At 39.7% G+C, this 21,402-nt stretch overlaps 1 pseudogene; it reads left to right on the forward strand.

Moving 5' to 3' along the window:
- LOC118650419 overlaps positions 1-21,102 on the forward strand; it is a 47,164-nt pseudogene extending 26,062 nt beyond the window's left edge.
- Positions 21,103-21,402: the final 300 nt, after the last annotated feature.

The following is a 21,402-nucleotide window of genomic DNA, read 5'->3' on the forward strand; positions in this document are numbered from 1 at the left end:
AGTCAAGGGCACATGCCTGGGTTGTGGGCTCCATCCCCAGTAAGGGGGTGTGTGCAGGAGGCAGCCAGTCAATGATTCTCTCTCATCATTGATGTTTCTATCTCTCTCTCCCTCTCCCTTCCTCTCTGAAATCAATAAAAATAAATTTTAAAAAAATTATTTTACGAGAGAAATATATTTACATAGCATTAAGACACTGACATATGCACCCAAACTTAAATCTAAGTAACATAGGTTTTGAAGCCAAAAGAGAGCTACTGCATTCGCTAAAATGTAAGATTAGTTTCAAGATGGATAAGTGACATCAGCAAGGACAAAACTATTGCAGACTGGTGAATTGGCAATGCTGGTAAAACAGTGGCTAGCAGAACCTTGGAAGGTACAAAGGACTGTGGCATTAATGAAAATGGTAGGAAAGTTTTAGAATGTTTGTTTGTGTTGGCTGATTCTCGACACTGTCAACAACATACTACACAAAAGAGATGGGTCCAGGCTAGAGTTGTCAGCAGAGTGGAGGGGAATACAGCTTTGCTAAGCACCTATAGGCCACAAACTAAGTCAACAGAGAGTCTGATTTGGAGCTTTTTTAGATCAAGAAAAGCTGAATACTTTCTAAGTGAAACCATAGGCCATGGCCTGAGGCAGGAGCAATGCTCAGCTTTCCTAGGAGATAAGAACAATGGCCCCGTGCCTTTTCAAACTGTGTAGACAATTAGCAAAGGTCACCATGGCCATTTTTTAAACAGTCTCATGTTAATTTGGGGAAGAGGAAGCTGGCAAAGCACAGAGTCCTGTATGTAATTATATAATAAACCAGAGCCTTTAGTCTTAGAAACTATGTCAAGACAAGACCTCTGATTCTGGTTATTCACATATGACATGGAATAGCAGCAAGTAGATTGGAACCCCCCTCGGGTTTTTAGGGAATTGTACTACTAGTGAAATCCCAAGCATAGCCAGCAGCATCATGACAGTCCAATCCCTAAAACCAACTCTAAGTCCTCAAATTTACCCAAGAAAAGAGGTGGGGTGTGAATGCAGCCCCCATGAAGAGTCTACTCTCTCATATCCTGCTTGGAAAGAGCACAGAGGAGAGTGGACCATGGAGAGCACCCCAGAGGACAAAGCCATGGCACACTGAGGACAATAACTATGGAAAGCATTCCACTGCCAGTGCTGTTGTCTTCACTATTCCGACACAACAGGATTTAAAAATTGCCATGGGCTGCCCTAACTGGTTTGGCTCAGTGGATAGAGTGTCGGCCTGCTGACTGAGAGGTCCCAGGTTTGATTCCGGTCAAGGACATGTACCTTAGTTGCGGGTACATTCCCAGTAGGAGGTGTGCAGGAGGCGGCTGATCGATGTTTCTGACTCTCTATCCCTTTCTCTTCCTCTCTGTAAAAAATTTAAAAAAATGTGTGTGTTTTTTAAAAAGAAATAGTAGCTCTTTGAAAAATAAAATAAAATAAAATAAAAAATAAAAATTGCCATGGCCTAATGTCTATGGTTTTCCCCTTTTCCACAAGTAAGTTATATTGCAGTCATATGTTTCTACTCTACCGTCAAATACTGGGTATGATGAGCAGTAACATTTTGCTAGACCATGATGATCTGAAGAAGCCAACTGCACGTAGGCAGAGATTCTTAACCTTGAGCTGGAGACTATAACTGTGTTGTACTTTGTGGTGTCTTCACCTGGGAAAGAGCTTACATATGAAAGAAAAGGTGTGTGTGCATATTTGGGGAGTCAGTGGAACAGCCTAGCAGAGTCTGATAGGTTTTTACTCACCCCTGTCTTTTTGTAACAGAACCCTGAATTTTATTTAGCAGGCCATGAACATGTGGTAGGAAAGACACTTGATGTTTTTTATTAGAATTGTGCTTTAGGAAGATTACTCTAAAACAGTATATAGTATTCATTAAAGGCGGGAGACACTGAAAGAAATGATTCTGGCAAGAAGGCTATTGCAATATACAAAGGCGAATTAATGAGGCCTAAATAGAGCTGGATGCGAGGGAAATAAAAGAAGAGATGGGAATATTGAGATGCATAGGTACATGTTGTTCAATTTGGTTATGAGGCATGGGGAGCAAGGGAGAGAAAAATAGACTCCATAGGCCCATTAAAATGTATAGTGAGTAATAGTGCCAGGAACAGAAACAAGGAAAGCAGGAGGAAGAGCAGGACTGCAACAACCCAGGTAAGTGCTGGGCTGAATATATAAACACTCATATATAAGCATTGCTGGCAAGACACCGAGGTTGGTATCTGACACAGACTTGAAGCCATTGAAGACAGAAGGAGGTAAACTGAAGCCTGGAAAATCATCTGCCAAGGAAAATAATTAAAACAGAGAAGTAGGAAGGATATCAAGAGAAAGTTGGTAGAAAGAAGGAAAGCCAAGGATTGTCTCACACGATTGGGAAATGTCTTCTCAGAAGTCATTTCCCTATCTCACCAGTTAAGTCCAGACAGTGGTTCTCAAAGTGTGGTCCCTGGACCTACAGCCTCAGTATCATATAGTGTTATTAACTGAATTGTGTCTCCCCAAAATTCTTATGTTGGAGCCTGAACTCCCAGCTTTTCAGACTGTGACTATATTTGGATATAGAGATAATTAAGTTAAAATGAGGCTATTAGGATGGGTCCTGAACCAATCTGACTGGTATCCTTATAAGAGGAAACTTGAATACATAAAGAGTCACCAGGGCCCAGCTGGCATGGATCAATGGTTGAGCATCAACCTATGAACCAGGAGGCCACGGTTCCATTCCCTGTCAGGGCATGTGTCCAGATTGTGGGCTTGATCCCCAGTCTTTCTCCCCCCTGCCTCCTTCTCCCTTCCTCTCTGAAATCACAGAGAAAAAACCATGTGAAAGAAGAGGCAGTTAGAGAGTAGCCATCCGCAAGGAAGGAGACCAGCCCCAAAGAAACCAACTCTGCCAGCACCTTAATCTTGGGCTCCCACCCTCTAGAACTGTGAAAAATAAATTTCTGTTGCTTGCAATCGCAACCGTAGTGGACTAATACATGTGAGAACTTGTAAGAGATGTAAAGTCTCAGGGCCCATCCTAGACCTATGGAACCAGAAACTCTGGGGATAGGGCCCAGCAATCTGTTTTTAACAAAACCTCCCAGTGAGTCCGATGCACTGTTAGGTTTGAAAACCACTGGTCTGGAATATTCTAGCTCAAGATCAGAGGAGGCTAAAATAAATTATATTTTCTCTTTTACCCTGAGTTGCCATATTCTTTATAGAGAATTCTTTAAGGAGAAATAGGCAATAACAGTGTCTTAAATAATCAGCTTTAGTTTTCATGAAAATAAATTCAGGTGGTAGTATTACTATCAAACTAAAGCATTCGTTATCTGTGGCTATTTGTTCCTGTACCACAAACTAAGGATTCCAAAATTTTAGGATGCCAAAGAATCACTTAGGGAGCTTGTTAAAAACACAATTTCCAAAACTTGAATTCTATTGGTCAGTGAGGAGTCCAGCCTTATATCTTTAAGAAACATCAAACCATTTTTTAAATTTTATTTTTCAATTACAGTTTACATTCAATATTATTATGTATTAGTTTCAGGCTGTTCAGCACAAGGGTTAGACAATCATATACTTTACAAAGTGTCCCGTCTGCCCCACCCTACCCTCCCCGCCCTGATAGTTCCAACATTAGATAATCTTGATTCAAGTGTCAAGAAACCAAAAATTGTTTTTTCTCTTATTCAGTCAATGAATAGAAAGACAAAAATTGCTTTCTAGAGGAGCTGAGGTAGCTATGGCAATTAAATAAAGAAATTTGGCCGAGGCCGGTTTGGCTCAGTGGATAGAGCGTCAGCCTGCGGACTGAGAGGTCCCGGGTTCGATTCTGGTCAGGGGCATGTGCCTGGGTTGCGGGCACATCCCCAGTGGGAGATGTGCAGGAGGCAGCTGATCGATGATTCTCTCTCATCGATGTTTCTAGCTCTCTATCTCTCTCCCTTCCTCTCTGTAAAAAAAAAAAATCAATAAAATATATTTAAAAGAAAGAAAGAAAGAAAGAAAGAAAGAAAGAAAGAAAGAAAGAAAGAAAGAAAGAAAGAAAGAAAGAAGAAAGAAATTTGAATGGCTTAGAAAGAATACTCAAACTCTATTTCAATTCATCTTGGTCTTCTCAAACTGTTTTCTTCAGAAAATAATAACTGCAGAGATTCTGGCCATGCATACACCCTGGGAATTGTAACTTCCAAGGCTGAAATTCCAGGTAACAGGTTCTGACTAATGTTTCTCAAACTCTCCCACCACTTGTAGATGTCACAATATTTAGTTCTAGTTGCATCTGAAGAAGCCACATCAAGGCAGGTTACTACTGGCAACATCAAACAAATTTGATTTTTTTGGATCTTAATCCTAGACCATTTCCTGTTCTCCAAATAAGGAGAGTTAGTCATCTTTCTTAGTCCTCTGTTGTAATAAAATACAAAATTTCACTTTTTTGTGCAACTCTACCATGTGAAATAACACTGGGGGGAAATGCTACATTTTACCACAAACCAAGTTTTAAACATGTGCCAAATACGGAAATAAGGTATACAATACTTTTGGTTAAATTAAAGTCCCTTATATTAAAGATATTTTAAAATAATTATTCACTTCCCACATGGCTATAAGTAAGTAAATAAGTAAAAAAAAAAACAACTTAAGTAAGTAGTTAGATTAGAACCTTTTACCGGTAACAGTTCTATTCTATTTTTTTCTCCTAAACAGTAAACTTGTTAGCTCTCCTATCTTCAGTTTTTCCGATCTAGCAGTAAAAACATTTCAGTTAGAACATTTAATCGTTGTAATGCAGTGATTTTCAACTGGTGTGTGCTGCAGGAATTTTTAAAACATGCAATACCTGACTATTTAGTCAGGCACTGACTTCTTTTCACTTAGATTGTCAAAAAAAAAAAAGAAAGAAAAATGACAACAGCCAATGCAACAATAGCCATCTGGTGTGAATGCATCCAAATTATAACCTTTTTTTGTCAGATCAGCAAAAGAGATATGTTTTGATGTGTCACAGAATTTTAGTGATTAGGCCATATGTACCATGAGATGAAAAAGATTGAAAATCGCTATTTTAAAGGTTTCTTTCTAGAACCATGTCGCCAGTGACAACGTTTCTGTTCAAATGTTACAATGGAGAAGCCCCTAAGACTTAAGAATGACCCACTGATCTCCAGGGAAGCCCACCCACGTGCCTTCCTTCCTGAGAAGGAGAGACTCTGAGGACTCACACCGCCAGCCATGCTGAAGTTTGTGGCATCCCTGCATCCAATAGGGAAACCTGGCGTGAAATACTAAGTAGTAACAAAAACTACCTTGAAATTTTAAGGGGTTTGGGTTAATTTGGACAAATAGCTAAAATGATGAGGTTAGCTCAGAAACATACAAGAGGATTAAAATTACACAAGAGAAAAGAATAGCTGGGGCGAACCATGATTCACCTCGTTTATGGCTTTGTTGAAAAGCTCTGCACTGAAAACTGTGGCCGGCCCTTTCTGCCACACAGGTTTTATGTTTAATCGTGCTCTGTGGGTAAAGGCAGAATTACGTAAAACTGTATTATGAGCTCCATCCGGAGCTGGGTGGGAGTTGTGAAGCCAAGTCTTCCCCCAGCTGACGGCTGAGCCTCATGTAACTGACTTGACTAAGCCACTCAAGGCAAACTCCTTTTCTAGCTGCCTGTGTCCCCCTACAATCCTCTCTCTGTTGGCCCGCCCAGCCGCTGCTGAAGGATGTCACTTCTCTCCACAGCCCTGACCTGGTTTTGGTCAGCCAGTTCTTTCACCTCAGCTGGGTGCCAACGGGCTTCCTGGGAATTCCTTGTGAGGGGAAGTTGTAGGTCCAGGCCCTACTAGAGAGAAAAGAACCTAGCCAGTGCTTCAACCCTTGTTCACCTGGGTTGTTCCTCCTGTTAAAATGACCTTGACTTTTCTCCTTGAGAAAGAGTAACTCTGGCCTTAGCATGCTACCCTGCGCTTATCTCTTTTTTAGCTGTTGTTGTTTTTGGGTTTTTTTTCATTGAAGAGGGTCTCATACCTTCCCAGAGCCATCCCAGTGAGTGGCAGATGGTCACACAGTAGTTTCCTACTGTCAAGTTTTGCTCCTCTTGACTGGAGGGGTACTTATTTAAAACCAAGAATTCTAGAGGAGTCACTTTTCTTAGCATTGTAAAGCCATCAGTTGAGTCTGGAAGAGGAGCCATGCAGTCCTGTGTAGAGGAATTGGCCCAGACCAGGTGAATGACCCTGTGCCCAACGCAGGGAAGTAGGAGAGACAGTTGCACTGTTCCTGCTTGTGGACACAGGTGGCCCAAGAACTCCTAACATAGGACATGCTCTTGTCAAAGAAACTGGATGAAGAAAGGCTGCTAGACTAGGACGAAGAAGAAAAATACAGTCGACCCTTGAATAACCTGGGTTTGAACTTTGTGGGTCCACTTATACTGGGGTGTTTTGGTTTTTTTTCCCAATAAATACAGTCATCACTTCCTTCGGGGTTTCCGAATCAGAGGATCAGGCAACCACAAATTGAAAACAGTATTTTCGCATTCCCAATCACAGATTCCCAACCACGAGTGAAAATGATGTTTTCAGTCTGCAGTGGGTTGAATCTGCAGATGTGAAAGGCTGACTGTCGAGTCAAAACTTATTTTCAACTACATTGGGTTGTTACTCTTAACCCCCATGTTGCTCAAGGGTCAACTGTACCTTAAAAACTAAAGTAAAGACCTGGCTGGGCGGCTCATCCCAGCATCATCCAGTTGGAGCATCATCCCAGACACCAAAGAGTTGTGGTTGGGCTCCTGGTCAGGGCACTTACTCAGGTTGCAGGTTCAATCCTTGGTCAGGGTATGTACAGGAGGCAACTGATCAATGTTTCTTTCACATCAATGTCTCTCTCTCTCTCTCTCTCTCTCTCTCTCTCTCTCTCTCTCTTTCTCTCCCTCCCTCTCTCTCTAAAAATCAATGAAAACATATTCTTGGATGAGGATTAAAAAAAAAAACCCTGAAAGTAAAGATGTTAAAGGAAAAGGGCAGAAAGAAATTAAATGGGTGTGACTTTAAAAGGTCTATAAATGAATAATGAAATAACTAAAAGGGAAATCTGATTGTACTTTGTTTAAACCATTCTATTTAATTCATTATATCAATAAATATGTATTCAACTCCAACCATGAGGTTCTGTGCTAGACAGCAAATAAGATAAACACAGTCCCAGCCCACATGGGAATTATAGTCTTGAGAGGAAGAGACATTAAAAAATAATTATCCTACCCTGGCTGGTGTTGCTTAGTGGTTAGGCACTGGCCCACACACCAAAGAGTCTTGAGTTTGATTCCATGTCAAGGGCATGTACCTGGGTTACAAGTTTGATCCCCTGTCCCCAGTCAGGGCACATGTGGAAGGCAACCAATCAATGTGTCTCTCTCACATAATTCTCTCTCTCTCTCTCTCTCTCTCTCTCTCTCTCTCTCTCTCTCTCTCTCTCTTTCTCCCTCTCTCTATCCTTCCTCCCTTCCACTCTCTCTAAAAATCAATGGAGAAAATATCCTTGGGTGAGAATTAACAAATAAATAAATAAAATAATTATGCAAGTATTTATATAATGTTATTGAGGAAAAGTACAAGATGTAATGAGAGTGTATAACTAGAGTAATGGGTTGGAGAATGAGCAAGGTAGATCTCCCTGAGGAAGTGACATTTAGACAAATGTCTAAAGGGGGTGAAGAAAAAATAACCCGGTGTAGAGGGAATGGGAGAGAAGCCTGGGGGAAGCTCTAAGAAGGAAGCAACTTGGTATGTTTTAGAAATTACACCAAGGCCAATGTGGCTGTGGAGGAATGAACAAGAGACGGGGAGCTAGGGGCAAGAAGAAAGGGAGAGGCAGATAATCAGGGCCTTTAAGACTCAAGAAGACTTGAGGCCAAATCTCAACTCAAACTTTATATCCTCAAGGCCATTGCTTTCCTCTATCTTCTCTGCTATTCTTTATCTCAACTATTTACTATGCTTGAATGCTTGAAGCACTGGAAGATACACTGGTGGGGGAAAAAACAGAAAAAATACCTGTCTTTAGGGGGGATCCTAGTGGACATGTATCATAAATGGTAACAAAATATAAAAACTTAATATTTAAGTCACAACTGAATATAGAGTAAGTTAGAAATTCAGATCATGTTAGAATGTCAGAGGGGCTGAAAAAAAAAGGGGGAAAAAATTGGAAGTGAACAAGGAAGGATGGAGGGAGTATTATTTTATTTTTTTCAATTACAGTTTACATGCAATATTATTTTGAATTAGTTTCAGGTATGTAGCATAATGGTTAGAGAATCATACACTTTACAAATGTTCCCCCTGATATTTCCAGTACTCACCTGGGACTGTACATAGTTATTGCAATATTATTAACTGTAATCCCTGTGCTGTACTTTACATCCCCATGACTATTTTGTAGCTACTAATTTGTGCATTATTAATCCCTTTACGTTTTTCACCCAGTCCCCAACCTTTACCCCTCTGGCAACCATCAGTCTGTTCTCTGTATCTATGAGTCTGTTTTAATTTTGTTTGTTTATTTTGTTCTTTAGATTCCACATGTAAGAGAAATCACATGGTATTTGTCTTTCTCTGACTGACTTACTTCACTTAGCATAATACCCTCTAGTTTCATCCATGCTGTTGAAAATGGTAAGATTTCATTCTTTATTGTGGCTGAGTAATATTCCATTGAATATATGTTCCACGACTTTTTTTATTTACTTGTTTATTGATGGGTAATTGGGCTGCTTCTGTATCTTGGCTATTGTAAATAATGCTGCAATGAACATACAAATGAACACCAAAGAAACAAACAACCCAATTTAAAAATGACACTTCTCCAAAGAAGACATACAAATAGCCAATAGATACAAGAAAACCTGTTCAACATCACTAGTCATCAGAGAAATGCAAATTAAAACTAATGAAATATCAACTCACCCTTGTCAGAATGGCTATCATTAATGAATCAACAGACAAGTGTTGGCAAGGATGTGAAGAAAACGGAAATCCTTGTGCAATGTTGGTGGGAATGCAGACTGGTGCAGCCACTGTGGAAAATAGCATGGAGGTTCCTCAAAAAATTAAAAATGGAACTGACCCACGGATTCCATTTCTGGTTATATCCAAAGAAATCTGAAACACTAATTCAGAGCGATTATAATTTTAAATAGGAAGATCAGGGTGGGCCTCATTAATACTGATGACACACTAAGAAAAGACCAAGAAAATGAGTTACTCCATGGAAACTTCCAAGTTTGTTTCCCTTATAGCCTTTATTATAATTTTTAATGATCATATTTGTTTCTTTTCTGGGAATGTAAGTTCCATCAGGGCAAGGACTGTTGTCAGCCCTCTTCATTCTTGTATCCCTAGACATATATTGCGTGTAATGACTCAATACATGAAAGGAAGCAAATGATCAAAGTGCTCTCCCATCAGCTTCCATATCAGTCAAGTAAAAGCAAGATGCCTGATCTGAGCCAATGTAAATGACTTTCCAGAATACTCAGTATTTACTTGGCAGAAAGCCATGGTAGCTAAGGTGTTTGCTCACCACACACTCTCTTTCCCCATTTTTCTGGTAACAAACTCTTCTTTATTGTGAGAATCTCCCCCCTACAGACACTGGATAAGCACTTTCTTAGATGGCCGAAGTTCCAACTATTGTGGTTACATCATGAACCCTGAGATGGATGTGTAACCCTTAACAGTGCTAGTCAGGACATTTAGGAGTTGTTGATCTTGTTGCCATATATAAGCAATGTCAGCTGCCTGTGGCCTACTTGTCCTCTATGTAGGGAGATCCTGCCTAAGAATGAAGTCAATTCAAAGACACCAGTGATAAAAGAGAAGAAAGAAACATGGTTTTATAACTGCATACCATTCATTCCCAAAGTCAAGTTTACTCTTTAAACTTTGCAGTTAAATAGGGTAAAAAATAATTTTAATTTTAAGATATGTTTTGTTATTGCTTTCAACTTATTTAGAGCCTTTATTAAATATATCCACCATACAAAATTTAAGGAGATATAATAATTAAACTGAAAATGGTGTTTTTTTCTTCTTTGAACTACCCATCTTCTGATTTAACAAGTAAGTATTGAGATAATAACAATTAATAGCCTACTGACAGAAGGACCATAATTAATTCTGTACAAATGAAGATTTGTTCATTCAATTCATGAAACATACAGTGAGCATCACTATACCCAAAGTTCTGTGCCAGGAGAGATGGGTATGTAGTATGTTGGCATGACAGCCTAATCTTTGACCTTGCTTAGAGAATATAAGCAGCAATAAATTTCATAGAAGGTCATACAAATGGAGAGGCTTAGGGCGTGACAGAAGTTCAAAGTAGAGAGACCAACTTAGTCACCAGAATGGGGTCCTCAGGGCAGCCCTCAGAGGAAGGGATGCCTAAGGTGAGACCCAAACTATTCCTAAGATTTTGTCCGAGGAAGGTAGAGGAAAGGGAGGGAAAAGAACTGTAGTCAGAGGGAAGGGCATGTCAAAGACTTAGAGGCAGGAAGATGTGGGGTCAGGAATGTTCATGTGTGATAACATCAGCAGTGTGTGAAGAATGTCTCCATGAAATGACCTGTCACACCTATTCAGCATTCACACTTTAGCATTTGCACCTCACTGACACTTTCCCTTTTCAAAGCTCACACCCATCATTTTATCCCACATTTTATATTTTTCCATTTTTTAAATTTCTTTATTAAACAGAAGCAATTAAGATGGATTGCTTATTAATAATATTATTTAGTGCTCTCATTATGGAGTAATACTAATGATTGCATTTCTATTAAATGCTGTCAATGTCTTAACTGTGCTTATAACTTTACTGAAGTAATTTCTATATAATGCTCCTAAAGATGAGGTTTCAGCTGCACTGCGTATAGTCTAAACTTGATGAGGGCTATGCCTTATACCCTCTGTAAAACATTATAATCATATATTCCAATAATAAGTTTCTGTAGAGATGAAGTGGTTGTTTTGTGTAATAAGATCATATGTCTTCCAGCTAGAATAAAATGAGATTTTGAAAACAAAGTTATTGTGTTGTTAAATGGGACATAGGAAAAACATTTCTCCTCCTCAGAACGTTTGTTATAAATTTAAACAGAAAATATTTTTATGGGAACAGCAATCATAACTTATGAACAATTCTATTTCACTGAGGTTTTTTTCAGTGAATCAATATTTTTGGTTGGAAAGAACATTCTTCTAACTTGATATGTTAATGTTCCATAAAATATCTTTGATTTGAAATACTGCATCACTCATGACTTTCATTTTGCCTAGTGAAAGCCAAATCATGTTAATTTTGTGCAAACCACCATCTGTTTTATTATGAAAGGGCACTATTTCTCACTTGCTAAAAATATATACAAGATGGGGGGAAGGCCTCCAAAGGCTACACTAGTACACATTTAGCTCTGCTACAAACATTCTCTGGTCCCTGAATTGAGCAGATCACCAACCAAATTGGCAAACATTAATACTGCTGCCTGCTTTTCATAGAGAGAAGTGTTTTGTTTCTGTTGGACACATTTTCAGGAAGTGAGGTAATTCTCAGTTTTCCCCTAGGAAAGTAATCCTGGGGCCTGCTCAGAACTGGCTTGATGGGGCCATTGTTTGAAGGTGGAGGGAGGTGGTGGGTGGTATGATGAAACCAAGATAAGACTTAAATCAAAGGCAATGAGTGTGAATGTTCAGTCATTGACGTCAATTAGACTTTTATAGAAGAAGTGGCTATAGTGCGCAGCTTCATGGCTAATAAATCCTATTGAACACAGAGGTCTTCCTTCCCATTCTCTACATCTGGCCCTTCACATAAAATATACCCTTTCCTGAGTAATTTGGAGTTGCCTTCCAGTCCATAATAGGGGGGTGAGGAGACCACAGAGTTTTCAAGTATTTCTCTGTATTGGTTGTAAAAAGGAACTGAATATTTTCAATATTTACTGCTTATAGCCCTAGCTGGTTTGGCTCAGTGAATAGAATGTTGGCCTGTGGGTTAAAGGGTCCTGGGTTCGATTTCAGTCAAGGGCACATGTTGGGGTTGTGGGCTTGATCCCCAGTAGGAGGCATGCAGGAGGCAGCCAATCAATGATTCTCTCTCATCGTTGATGTTTCTATCTATCTCTCTTTCTCTCTCCCTTCCTAAAATCAATAAAAATATTTTTTAAAAGAAATAGGGTTCTTTATCTATAAAAATGGAAGATGTAACAACTTTGTATTTATCATGTGATCAAAATTCCACAGTGACTTTTCAACATGTCATGATCAGGGATAGATCATATTATTAAATACTGTGTGAAATTTAACTTGTGAATTTTTTTTTAAATAAGTAATCTGTAGGAGAATTTGGATTTTCTAAATTCAGTAGTCACCCTAGCTGGTTTGGTTCAGTGGATAGAGTGTTGGCCTGTGAACTGAAGGGTCTCAGGTTTGATTCTGGTCAAGGGCACATACATCAATTGCAGGTTTGAGGCCAAACCTCAGCCCTGGTTGAGGCTCCTTGTGGGAGGCAACCAATCAATGTGTCTATCGCACATCGATGTCTCTCTCTCTCTCTCTCTATCTCCCCCCCCCCCCCACTTCCACTCTCTCTAAAAATCAATGGAAAATTATCCTCGGGTGAGAATTAACAAAAAATATATTTTTAAAAAATAAATAAATTCAATAGTCTACTGTGCCTCTCAATCCTGAGCTTCATTATGCTGCTCAGTCATCCCTTAGTATTTAAATCACTTGGAAAGACCTTTAGTTTGTAAATCTGATTTTTCCTGCTATTATATTTAGCTCTCAAACTGACTAAAACAGAAAAGATTACTTGAAGAATTAACGAAATTGACTCCATTATTTAGCCCAATTAATTCTTCTTGTCTTGCAGCTGAGAAGAAGGCCTCAAGGGTTTTGTCAATCAGGTTTAAAGCTCTCAGGTAAATCCAAATTCTCATTTAAAGTATTCAAAAGAAAATTAAGTCTCAATATGGCCTCATGCTTGTCCTGCTGGGAGAGCTGGCACTCTCAGATTTCACTTTCTTAGTCTTCTTTCATGAAAAGTGTTTTTAAATCTCAGAGAAATATAATCCTTTGTGATTAGATTGATCTCACTTGAAGAAAATTCTCTATAACTTTGCTGAGGTTACCCGCTGGTATAAAAATGACAATTGCAACACCTTAACTCTTTCTCCCCATAATGCAGCCCACTTCTGGTCATGTGTTTGGCACACAAATGGATGAACAACACCATGTTGAGTTGGCATTTGTGATATAAATGTGTTGTTCACAATGCAAATTTGTAGTTAACCAACGTTCCAATCATCTGACTGCTCCGCCACAAAGAGGATAGAAAAGAAAAGAAAAACCAAGGTTTCAATGCTGAATATTTGGTTCCTATCTGAGATAGATTTTTTATATTAATTTTTTTAATTTTCTTAAAAAATACTTTTACTCATCAATGACTTAGTTATAAAACACAAGTTCCCATTACTAATAAGTAATCTATTCTTTTCATCTTTCTGTGGCATACAAGAGCCAAAAATGTGTTTGGTTTGTTTATTTGTTATTGTTTTTCTCAATTTTTACTTCTGCGATAGAAGTAGCCACCAGCCTGGCCGGCATGGCTCAGTGGTTGAGTATCAACCTATGAACCAGGAGGTCACAGTTTGATTCCTGGTCAGGGCACATGCCCAGGTTGCTGGCTTGATCCCCAGTGGGGGCCCTACAGGAGGCAGCCGATCAATGAATCTCTCTCATCATTAATGTTTCTATCTCTCTCTCCCTCTCCCTTCCTCTCTGAAATCAATAAAAATATTTTTTAAAAGAATAAAAGAGAGAAGTAGCCACCAAATTAAAATGGTTCTAAATTGTTTTGGTCATATGCCTTGAATCTCTGCTGTTGAGTGAAAATGAAAATGGAAGTAAATTACAAGTCACTCCAAAACTGCCCCATAGACAGGAAGGTTCACACTGGGACAATTCCAATAGTCCAGAACTACCCCATATTTAAAGACTTCCTAAAAGGATGCTGGCAATTTGCCATCTGGGAAAGATGTGAGCTGAATTTCCTGTTGTGTTTAAGACTAGTTGGTCATTTCAGAACAAAATAAAAATTAAAAGAATGAGGACCTTAGAATATAAAAATACCATCCTCTATTTTTGAAGAAAACCCAGAATTTGACTTTTTCTCTGTCATTATAATTCTGACTGAGCTTAGAAAATGATCCCTACTCAGGGTCTAGAAATGTTCTACTTAATTTTTTAATTGTATACCTAATGCATGAAAAATTTTTATCTTTCATTTTGAAACCTTCTGAGAATTGTTGGTGCATTCATCATGAAGGTGGACCAGATGCCTCTAAGATTCTTTCATGCTTTAATCTTATTGATGTGTGCTCATGTCCTTCCACTATGCATTTGCAAACATTTACCATGGACAAACAACATACAAGATATCTGGATGTATTTAAAAAGAGAAGGTTTTTGAGAAGCTTATCCTACCTTTTTTCAAGAGAACTTTACTCATATAGATATAACGTGAGTACGTGACCCTTAAATTTCCTCAACTTTATCAGCTTTCCACTTTTCACCTAAAAGTTATCACTTTTTCATTTTCCTGTACCCAAAAGCCCTGATATCACTGAGTTCTAAGTCTTTACTAATTGCCAGTATTATATCAGAAAGCATTGACTCTTTCACTATTCTTCTTTGTTGTTGTTGTTGTTGTTAATCCTCACCCAGGGATATTTTTCCCTTGATTTTTAGAGAGAGTGGAAGGGAGGGAGAGAGACAGAAAGAGAGAAACATCAATGTGAGAAAGACACAGCAATTGGCTGCACCTCAACCAGGGCCAGGGATCGAGCCTGCAACCAAGGTACATGCCCTCAGGACCAGAACCCTTTAGTCCTCAGGCCGATACTCTATCCCCTGAGCCAAACCAACTAGGGCTATTTCACTATTCTTTAGACACTTCAGGTAGGAAAATTACTGAGACCTCACCATTTGATCTTCAAAACAACACTGTGATCCTGGAGACACTAACCCAGGGGTGGGCAAACTTTTTGACTCGAGGGCCACAATGGGTTCTTAAACTGGACCGGAGGGCCGGAACAAAAGCATGGATGGAGTGTTTGTGTGAACTAATATAAATTCAAAGTAAACATCATTACATGAAAGGGTACGGTCTTTTTTTTCAATAGTTTTATTCATTTCAAACGGGCCGCCGGATCCGGCCCGCGGGCCGTAGTTTGCCCACGGCCCTAGTGACTAACCCAATAATATATTTATTTATTTACTTACTTATGTGACACCTTCAGGAGCTTCTTTTTGAGCCTATGGTCATTGACTGACAGTGAGCCTATGGTGATAGTCTCACAGGACTATCTAATGAGAGAGACAGGCTGCTCTAACCAAGAGGGAACCATAGGAGCCATGGCAGAATCTCTAAGTCAAAGGAAAATGTCATGAGCAGAAGAAGCTTTCAGTGGAACTGGACCGGAGCTGAGGTGGGAACAGGAGTGCACATTGATTAGCTAACCACATGGAGAAAGGTGAGGAAAGAGTGAAGGTGAATTCCAGACAAAGGAAACAATAATTATTCAACAAGTATTTCTGTTGGATGCTAGAAACCCAGCAATGCCAATATAATGCATTAGTTGTATTTGTGTCTGGGGTCACAAAGGCGAAGGACACAGTACAGCATAATGACAGCTATTTCTGAACCTGTCTGTTACCAGGTGATGTTTAGGCACTTATAACTATTGAATTCTCAGAACAACTTTTAAGAAAACAGACTCAAGACCTAACTGGTTTGGCTCAGTGGATAGAGCATCAGCCTGCGGACTCAAGGGTCCCAGGTTTGATTCCGGTCAAGGGCATGTATCTTGGTTGCGGGCACATCCCCAGTGGGGAGTGTGCAGGAGGCAGCTGATCGATGTTTCTCTTTCATCGATGTTTTTAACTCTCTATCCCTCTTCCTTCCTCTCTGTAAAAAATCAATAAAATATATTTTTTAAAAAAAGAAAACAGACTCAAAGAGACCAAGTTTCTTGCCTGTGATCACATAGATGTTAAAAAGTAGACCCAGCCCAGCAGGTATGGCTCAGTAGTTGAATATCGACCTTTGAACCAGGAGGTCATGGTTCAGCTCAGGGTCAGAGCACATGCCTGGGTTGTAGGTTTGATCCCCAGTGTCCCAGAGTGGGGCATGCAGGAGGCAGCCAATCAATGATTCTCTCTCATCATTGATGTTTCTATTTCTCTCTCCATCTCCCTTTCTCTCTCTCTCTCTCTCTCTCTCTCTCTCTCTCTCTCTCTCTCTCTCTCTTTAATGTGTGTGTGTGTTTAAAGGTAGAGCCAAATTCAAACTCAGGCCAAATATCTCTTAACCATGAAAAGATAATAGCCTCTCCTCTCCTCAGACAGAAACCAATGGTATGTGTGAGAGTTGACAAGGAGAGGGAGATACATCAGGGAAAGTTTTTATAAAATGGTTACTGAGTAATTAGTAGAATTTAACCAGATGAGGAGACAGAACAAGTGCAACCAACAAAAGTATAACTTTGAAGGTAAAACCCCTTCTCTGACTACTGTACTTCATCATTAAACCTGATATAGAAATGCTGCCCCTGCCCTGGCCGGCTTGGCCCAGTGGATAGGGTGTCAGCCTGCGGACTGAAGGGTCCCAGGTTCGGCTCAGGCCAAGGGCACATGCCTGGGTTGCGGGCTCGATCCCTGTGGGGTGTGCAGGAGGCAGCCAATCAATGATTCTCTCTCATCAATGATGTTTCTATCTCTCTCTCCTCCCTTCCTTTCTGAAATCAATAAAGAAATATAATTTTTAAAAAAAGAAAGAAAGAAAGAAATGCTGCCCCTGAACTCTTACAGCAATAAGGCTGCAGAGATTTTTGGATTTTTATTCTAAGAACAAAGGGAACCCAGTGAAAAGTTTAAGAAGAACACAATTCAATTTGTACTTAAGAAATCACAGTAATTGATGAATAGAGAATATGTTGGATGGGAACAAAAGTGGGTGCAAGGAAACTACTTGGAAAACTATTTTAGTAATCCCAGTAAGATGTGACGGTGGCTTCCATCAGGGTGGTGATATGGAAAGGGAGTAGACATATTTGAGAAAAAAATATAGAAGGGGGGGAAAATTAGAAGGTGACACTAAAAAAGAAGTAAACACAGAAGGTAAAGCAGATTTGCAAAGGAAAACCTGCCATGATTATGTAGTTCCAACATGTAGTTCCAGTGACGGGTGGATAATAATGTGGGTAGGTTTATAGGAAATGGGACTAGAGAGAAGAAGGCAAGCCCTAAACCATAAAAAGCTTGTCTGTTTAGCTAAGGTGTATAAAGCTAAGAGATACTATTAAAGATTTTCTTTTTCTGTGTAACGTTTTTTCACATAATTTTTTAAAATTTTGGGATAGCCCTGGCTGGATGGCTAAGTTGGTTAGAGCATTATCCCACATACCAAAAAATTTTCAGATTCAAATCCGGGTCAGGGCACATACTTAGCTTTTGGGTTCAACTCTCGATTAGGATGCATAAGGGATGCAACAGATAGATGTTTCTCTCTCACCCGATGTTTTTTTTTTTTCTCTCTCCCTTTCTTTCTACTCTTCCTGTCTCTAAAATCAATAATAAAAAGCTATCCTTAGGTGAGGAGAGAGAAAAAGAAAGAAAGAAAGAAAGAAAGAAAGAAAGAAAGAAAGAAAGAAAGAAAGAAAGAAAGAAAGGAAGGAAGGAAGGAAGGAAGGAAGGAAGGAAGGAAGGAAGGAAGGAACTTAGTGATAAATTTAGATTTCAACAAAGTAGCAAAGATAATACAGAGAGTTCCTGTCTATCCCTCACCTAATTTCCCCTAATGTCAACATCTTACACAATCATGATGCATTTGTCAAAACTCAGAGCTCCATAATAGCACATTACTACCCATTAAACTCCAGATTTTATAAGGTTTCACCTGGTTTTCCACTAATGTCCCTGTTCTGTTGCAGGATCCCATGCAGGATAGCACACTATATTTGAGGAATCCTGTCTCCTTATGTACCTTTTGGCTGGGACAATTTTTCAGTGTTTCTTATTTTATGACCTTGACAGTTTTGAGGAGTACTGGTCAGATGTTTTGCAAACTATCTTTCAATTCAGTTTCACCTGCTGTTTTTCTCCTAATTAGATTGGAAGGTTAAAAGATTTTAAGAATGGGAATGATAGATCAACCGAAGGACTTGTATGCATGCATATAAGCACAACCAATGGACACAAGACACTGCGGGGGTGGGATAAGGGCATGCGACAGGGGGTAGGGGAGGCTGAGGGAAGGTCAATGGGGGGAAAAAGGAGATATATGTACTACTATGTGTAATACTTTAAACAATAAAATAAAAATTAAAGAAAAGAATGGGAATGATGCTGATTGAGTTTTAACTTAGAAAGATGACTGTGTATTGAGAGAGGACTAGAATGTTGTCGACTAATTTAGCGATGATAATTCCTGCAATATGAGACTAGAGGTGATTTCTAAACTTTCATCTTTGTAATTCTTTTATCTTGTTTCAGTACTTTATATGGAATGCAGGCCCTTTTATTTTTTAAAAACAAAAGAGTGATTTTTCTGTCAGAAGTAAAACTGGCACTAAGTAAATAATATGTCAACAGTGATTAATTCTGAGTGATTAGAATATGAATTATTCTCTTCTCTAGGATTTTTCTCAATCTTAAAAAATTCCAAAAGAAAAAGAAGAAAAGAAGGGGAAAATGAGAAGAGGGGAAACAGGGGCAACAGACAGGAAACTATTGCAGTAAATATTTGAAGTAAGAAAGATGCTGGAGGCCTGAACTCAGTGATGAAGGAATGAGAGAGATACTCAATAAATGGAGGCCACAGGCCATGGTGACTAATTGGATGGAGGGCTCAGGAAGAAGGAAGAGTCTCTGGTTTCTAGCTTAGCAACTTCTGGTAATGTCATTCACACAACCGGTTTGAATGGTATAGCAGGTTTGAAGAGGAAGGAATTAAGTTAGTTGTAGATGTATAGGCAGTGGGATATTGCACCTGACACTATTTCCATTTATTTCTTTCTAGCTTATGTTTTTAGATGCTATTCTTCTTTTTTAAAAAAAAAAAAATATAATTCTCTGGCATGTTATTCAGCATCTTTTTATAAAATTCTTATTTATGAATAAGAATACAGGTATTCTAGCCGAAACCGGTTTGGCTCAGTGGATAGAACGTCGGCCTGCGGACTGAAAGGTCCCAGGTTCGATTCCAGTCAAGGACATGTACCTGGGTTGCGGGCACATCCCCAGTGGGGGATGTGCAGGAGGCGGCTGATCGATGTTTCTCTCTCATCGATGTTTCTGACTCTCTATCTCTCTCCCTTCCTCTCTGTAAAAAATCAATAAAAATATTAAAAAAAAAAAGAATACAGGTATTCTAAAATAATAATTGTTCAGCTTTCTCACAACGGGTTTGCTGCCAGAACACAGGTGTTGTGATAACTACCAAACCCAAAATGAGAAAGGAAGACCCATATCAACATCGTCATCATTGGACACATAGATTCTAGCAAATCTACCACTATTGGCCAACTGGTCTACAAATATGGTGGGATCAACAAAAGAACTATGGAGAAATTTGAGAAGGAGGCTGCTGAGATGGGGAAGGCTCCTTCCAATATGCCTGGATCTTGGATAAACTGAAAGCTGAACGTGAGTGTGGTATCACCATTGATATCTCCCTGTGGAAATTCGAGACCAGCAGTATTATATGACCATCACTGATGCCCCAGGACACAGAGACTCCATCAAAAAACACGATTCCAGGCACATCTCAGGCTGACTGTGCTGTCCTGATTGTTGCTGCTGGTGTTGGTGAATTTGAAGCAGGTATCTCCAAGAATGGACAGACCGTGAGCATGCCCTTCTGGCCTACACATTGAGTGTGAAACAGCTGATTGTTGGTGTTAACAAAATGGATTCCACTGAGCCACCCTATGGCCAAAAGATATAAGAAAATTGTTAAAGAAGTCAGCACCTACATTAAGAAAATTGGCTGCAACCCTGACACAGCAGCATTTATGCCAATTTCTGGTTGGCATGGTGTCAACATGCTGGAGCCAAGTGCTAATATGCCTTGGTTCAAGGGATGGAAGGTTACCCGTAAAGATGGCAATGCCAGTGGAACCACGCTGCTTGAAGCTCTGGATTTTAGCCTGCCACCAACTAGTCCAACTGACAAGCCCCTGTGTCTGTCCCTCGAGGATGTCTACAAAATTGGTGATATTAGTTCTGTCCCTGTGGGCCGAGTGGAGACTGATGCTTTCAAACCCGGCACTGGGGTCACCTTTGCTCCAGTCAACATTACAACTGAAATAAAGTCTGTTGAAATGCACCATGAAGCTTTGAGTGAAGCTCTTCCTGAGGACAATGTGAGCTTCAATATCAAGAACGTGTCTGTCAAAGATGTTGGCCATGGCCATGTGGCTGGTGACAGCAAAAATGACCCACCAATGGAAGCAAGCTGGCTTCCAGCTCAGGTGAGTTTTCTGACTCATCCGGACCAAATCAGTGCTAGCTAAGCACCTGTGCTGGTTGTCACTCAGCTCACATCGCTTACAAATTTGCTGAGCTGAAAGAGAAGATTGATCGTCATTCTGGGAAAAAGCTAGAAGATGGCCCCAAGTTTTTGGAATCTGGTGATGCCGCCATCGTTGACATGATTCCTGGCAAGCCCACGTGTGTTGAGAGCTTCTCTGACTACCTTCCTTTGGGCCATGTTGTTGTTCATGACAGGAGACAGACAGCTGCTGTGGGTGTCATCCAAGCAGTGGACAAGAAGGCAGCTGGAGCTGGCAAAGTCACCAGGTCTGTCCAGAAAGCTCAGAAGGCTAAACGGATATCTTCCTCAATACCTGCCACCCCAGTCTTAATCAGTGGTGGAGGAACAGTCTCAGAACTGTTTGTCTCAATTGGCCACCGAAGTTTAATAGTAAAAGACTGATTAATGGTTATAAAATGTAAAACCTTCAGAAGGAAAGAATATTTTGTGAACCATTTGGTTTTTTCTCTGTGTGTGAGGCAGTTTTTAAATTATTCATCTTTAAAATCAGTACTTTTCAATGGAGACAACTTGACCAAAAATCTGTCACAGAATTTTGAGACTCATTAAAACAAAGTTTAATGGGGGGAAGGGGGGAGTAATTGTTCAGATTGTCCCCCTCTCTTTCTAGATTCATGACCATGACACATTAGTTAAAACTCAGAACCAACATCAGTACATTACTACTTACTAAACTTCAAA

The sequence above is a fragment of the Myotis myotis genome, unplaced genomic scaffold (assembly GCF_014108235.1).
Source record: "Myotis myotis isolate mMyoMyo1 unplaced genomic scaffold, mMyoMyo1.p scaffold_m19_p_3, whole genome shotgun sequence".
Taxonomy (NCBI): domain Eukaryota; kingdom Metazoa; phylum Chordata; class Mammalia; order Chiroptera; family Vespertilionidae; genus Myotis; species Myotis myotis.